Raw genomic sequence first — 6,000 nt, forward strand, 5'->3', positions numbered from 1 at the left:
ATTAAACATTAAAAAAATTTCCATTTCTGACCATCTGGAGAAATTTCGACAGGTCATGGGTCATCGTTTTTCATTAGAAAAATGATTTTTTGGACTGTAGCAAAACTGATTCAAAATGTCATTTGGAATGTTCCTCATGTTGAATAACTACTTTTTAAAGCCTCAATGTGACCAAAATTGCCATTATTACAGACTTTTTCTCTTATTCAGAATCTTCTATTTCGACCAATTTCAGGCATTAAAGTGATTCTAAACACACTTATTTTTTTTCCAAAAGTGATAATTTACATGGAATAGTCATTTGCAGTCAAAAAATTAAACATGAAAAAATTTCCATTTCTGACCATCTGGAGAAATTTCGACAGGTCACGGGTCACCGTTTTTCATCAGAAAATTGATTGTTTGGACTGTAGAAAAATTGATTGAAAATGTCATTTGGAATGTGCCTCATGTTGAATAACTACTTTTTAAATCCTCAATGTTACCAAAATTGCCATTATTACAGACTTTTACTCAGATTCAGAAGCTTCTATTTCAACCAATTTCAGGCATTAAAGTGCCTCTAAACACACTTATTTGTGATCCAAAAGTAATAATTTACATGGAATAGTCATTTGCAGTTAAAAAATTAAACATGAAAACATTTCAATTTCTGACCATCTGGAGAAATTTCGACAGGTCACGGGTCATCGTTTTTCATCAGAAAACTGATTTTTTGGACTGTAGAAAAATTGATTCAAAATGTCATTTGGAATGTGCCTCATGTTGAATAACTACTTTTTAAAGCCTCAATGTGACCAAAATTGCCATTATTAAAGACTTTTTCTCTTATTCGGAAGCTTCTATTTCGACCAATTTCAGGCATTAAAGTGACTCTAAACACACTTATTTTTGTTGCAAAGGTGATAATTTACATTTAATAGTCATTTGCAGTCAAAAAATTAAACAATTAAAATTTCCATTTCTGACCATCTGGAGAAATTTCGACAGGTCACGGGTCATTGTTTTTCATCAGAAAATTGATTTTTTGGACTGTAGAAAAATTGATTAAAAATGTCATTTGGAATGTGCCTCATGTTGAATAACTACTTTTTACAGCAACAATGTGACTAAAATTGCCATTATTACAGACTTTTTCTCCTATTCAGAAGCTTCTATTTCGACCAATTTAAGGCATTAAAGTGACTCTAAACACACTTATTTGTGTTCCAAAAGTGATAATTTACATGGAATAGTCATTTGCCATAAAAAAATTAAACATTAAAAAATTTCCATTTCTGACCATCTGGAGAAATTTCGTCAGGTCATGGGTCATCGTTTTTCATCAGAAAATTGATTGTTTGGACTGTAGAAAAATTGATTAAAGATGTCATTTGGAATGTGCCTCATGTTGAATAACTACTTTTTAAAGCAACAATGTGACCAAAATTGCCATTATTACAGACTTTTTCTCCTATTCAGAAGCTTCTTTTTCGACCGATTTCAGGCATTAAAATTACTCTAAACACACTTATTTTAGTTCCAAAAGTGATAATTTACATGGAATAGTCATTTACAGTAAAAAAATTAAACATTAAAAAATTTCCATTTCTGACCATCTGGAGAAATTTCGACAGGTCATGGGTCATCGTTTTTCATTAGAAAATTGATTATTTGGACTGTAGAAAAATGTATTAAAAATGTCATTTGGAATGTGCCTCATGTTGAATAACTACTTTTTACAGCAACAATGTGACTAAAATTGCCATTATTACAGACTTTTTCTCCTATTCAGAAGCTTCTATTTCGACCAATTTAAGGCATTAAAGTGACTCTAAACACACTTATTTGTGTTCCAAAAATGATAATTTACATGGAATAGTCATTTGCAGTCAAAAAATTAAACATGAAAACATTTCAATTTCTGACCATCTTGAGAAATTTCGACAGGTCACGGGTCATCGTTTTTCATCAGAAAACTGATTTTTTGGACTGTAGAAAAATTGATTCAAAATGTCATTTGGAATGTGCCTCATGTTGAATAACTTCTTTTTAAAGCCGCAATGTGACCAAAATTGCCATTATTACAGACTTTTTCTCCTATTCAGAAGCTTCTTTTTCGACCGATTTCAGGCATTAAAGTGACTCTAAACACATTTATCTTTGTTCCAAAAGTGATAATTTACATGGAATAGTCATTTGCAATCAAAAAATTAAACATTAAAAAATTTCCATTTCTGACCATCTGGAGAAATTTCGTCAGGTCACGGGTCATCGTTTTTCATCAGAAAATTGATTGTTTGGACTGTAGAAAAATTGATTAAAAATGTCATTTGGAATGTGCCTCATGTTGAATAACTACTTTTTAAAGCAACAATGTGACCAAAATTGCCATTATTACAGACTTTTTCTCCTATTCAGAAGCTTCTTTTTCGACCGATTTCAGGCATTAAAGTGACTCTAAACACATTTATCTTTGTTCCAAAAGTGATAATTTACATGGAATAGTCATTTGCAATCAAAAAAATAAACATTAAAACATTTCCATTTCTGACCATCTGGAGAAATTTCGTCAGGTCACGTGTCATCGTTTTTCATCAGAAAATTGATTGTTTGGACTGTAGAAAAATTGATTCAAAATGTCATTTGGAATGTGCCTCATGTTGAATAACTACTTTTTAAAGCAACAATGTGACCTAAATTGCCATTATTACAGACTTTTTCTCCTATTCAGAAGCTTCTTTTGCGACCGATTTCAGGCAATAAAGTGACTCTAAACACATTTATCTTTGTTCCAAAAGTGATAATTTACATGGAATAGTCATTTGCAATCAAAAAATTAAACATTAAAAAATTTCCATTTCTGACCATCTGGAGAAATTTCGTCAGGTCACGGGTCATCGTTTTTCATCAGAAAATTGATTTCTTGGACTGTGGAAAAATTGATTCAAAATGTCATTTGGAATGTGCCTCATGTTGAATAACTACTTTTTAAAGCCTCAATGTGACCAAAATTGCCATTATTACAGACTTTTTCTCCTATTCAGAAGCTTCTATTTCGACCAATTTCAGGCATTAAAGTGACTCTAAACACACTTATTTTTGTTCCAAAGGTGATAATTTACATTTAATAGTCATTTGCAGTCAAAAAATTAAACAATTAAAATTTCCATTTCTGACCATCTGGAGAAATTTCGTCAGGTCACGGGTCATCGTTTTTCATCAGAAAATTGATTGTTTGGACTGTAGAAAAATTGATTAAAAATGTCATTTGGAATGTGCCTCATGTTGAATAACTACTTTTTAAAGCAACAATGTGACCAAAATTGCCATTATTACAGACTTTTTCTCCTATTCAGAAGCTTCTATTTCGATCAATTTAAGGCATTAAAGTGACTCTAAACACACTTATTTGTGTTCCAAAAGTGATAATTTACATGGAATAGTCATTTGCAGTAAAAAAATTAAACATGAAAACATTTCAATTTCTGACCATCTTGAGAAATTTCGACAAGTCACGGGTCATCGTTTTTTATCAGAAAACTGATTTTTTGGACTGTAGAAAAATTGATTCAAAATGTCATTTGGAATGTTCCTCATGTTGAATAACTACTTTTTAAAGCCTCAATGTGACCAAAATTGCCATTATTACAGACTTTTTCTCTTATTCAGAAGCTTCTATTTCGACCAATTTCAGGCATTAAAGTGACTCTAAACACACTTGTTTTTGTTACAAAAGTGATAATTTACATGGAATAGTCATTTGCAGTCAAAAAATTAAACATTAAAAAATTTCCATTTCTGACCATCTGGAGAAATTTCGACAGGTCAAGGGTCATCGTTTTTCATCAGAAAATTGATTTCTTGGACTGTAAAAAAATTGATTCAAAATGTCATTTGGAATGTGCCTCATGTTGAATAACTACTTTTTAAAGCCTCAATGTGACCAAAATTGCCATTATTACAGACTTTTTCTCCTATTCAGAAGCTTCTATTTCGACCAATTTCAGGCATTAAAGTGACTCTAAACACACTTATTTTTGTTCCAAAGGTGATAATTTACATTTAATAGTCATTTGCAGTCAAAAAATTAAACAATTAAAATTTCCATTTCTGACCATCTGGAGAAATTTCGTCAGGTCACGGGTCATCGTTTTTCATCAGAAAATTGATTGTTTGGACTGTAGAAAAATTGATTAAAAATGTCATTTGGAATGTGCCTCATGTTGAATAACTACTTTTTAAAGCAACAATGTGACCAAAATTGCCATTATTACAGACTTTTTCTCCTATTCAGAAGCTTCTATTTCGATCAATTTAAGGAATTAAAGTGACTCTAAACACACTTATTTGTGTTCCAAAAGTGATAATTTACATGGAATAGTCATTTGCAGTAAAAAAATTAAACATGAAAACATTTCAATTTCTGACCATCTTGAGAAATTTCGACAAGTCACGGGTCATCGTTTTTTATCAGAAAACTGATTTTTTGGACTGTAGAAAAATTGATTCAAAATGTCATTTGGAATGTTCCTCATGTTGAATAACTACTTTTTAAAGCCTCAATGTGACCAAAATTGCCATTATTACAGACTTTTTCTCTTATTCAGAAGCTTCTATTTCGACCAATTTCAGGCATTAAAGTGACTCTAAACACACTTGTTTTTGTTACAAAAGTGATAATTTACATGGAATAGTCATTTGCAGTCAAAAAATTAAACATTAAAAAATTTCCATTTCTGACCATCTGGAGAAATTTCGACAGGTCACGGGTCATCGTTTTTCATCAGAAAATTGATTTCTTGGACTGTAAAAAAATTGATTCAAAATGTCATTTGGAATGTGCCTCATGTTGAATAACTACTTTTTAAAGCCTCAATGTGACCAAAATTGCCATTATTACAGACTTTTTCTCCTATTCAGAAGCTTCTATTTCGACCAATTTCAGGCATTAAAGTGGCTCTAAACACACTTATTTTTGTTCCAAAGGTGATAATTTACATTTAATAGTCATTTGCAGTCAAAAAATTAAACAATTAAAATTTCCATTTCTGACCATCTGGAGAAATTTCGACAGGTCACGGGTCATCGTTTTTCATCAGAAAATTGATTTTTTGGACTGTGGAAAAATTGATTCAAAATGTCATTTGGAATGTTCCTCATGTTGAATAACTACTTTTTAAAGCCTCAATGTGACCAAAATTGCCATTATTACAGACTTTTTCTCCTATTCAGAAGCTTCTATTTTGACCAATTTCAGGCATTAAAGTGACTCTAAACACACTTATTTTTGTTCCAAAGGTGATAATTTACATTTAATAATCATTTGCAGTCAAAAAATGAAACAATTAAAATTTCCATTTCTGACCCTCTGGAGAAATTTCGACAGGTCACGGGTCATCGTTTTTCATCAGAAAATTGATTTTTTGGACTGTGGAAAAATTGATTCAAAATGTCATTTGGAATGTTCCTCATGTTGAATAACTACTTTTTAAAGCCTCAATGTGACCAAAATTGCCATTATTACAGACTTTTTCTCCTATTCAGAAGCTTTTATTTGGACCAATTTCAGGCATTAAAGTGACTTTAAACCCACTTATTTTTGTTCCAAAAGTGATAATTTACATGGAATAGTCATTTGCAGTCAAAAAATTAAACAGTAAAAAATGTCCATTTCTGACCATCTGGAGAAATTTTGACAGGTCACGGGTCATCGTTTTTCATCAGAAAATTGATTGTTTGGACTGTAGAAAAATTGATTCAAAATGTCATTTGGAATGTGCCTCATGTTGAATAACTACTTTTTAAAGCAACAATGTGACCAAAATTGCCATTATTACAGACTTTTTCTCCTATTCAGAAGCTTCTTTTGCGACCGATTTCAGGCAATAAAGTGACTCTAAACACATTTATCTTTGTTCCAAAAGTGATAATTTACATGGAATAGTCATTTGCAATCAAAAAATTAAACATTAAAAAATTTCCATTTCTGACCATCTGGAGAAATTTCGTCAGGTCACG

This window comes from Triturus cristatus, chromosome 10 (assembly GCF_964204655.1).
Source record: "Triturus cristatus chromosome 10, aTriCri1.1, whole genome shotgun sequence".
In the NCBI taxonomy this organism is placed as follows: Eukaryota; Metazoa; Chordata; class Amphibia; order Caudata; family Salamandridae; genus Triturus; species Triturus cristatus.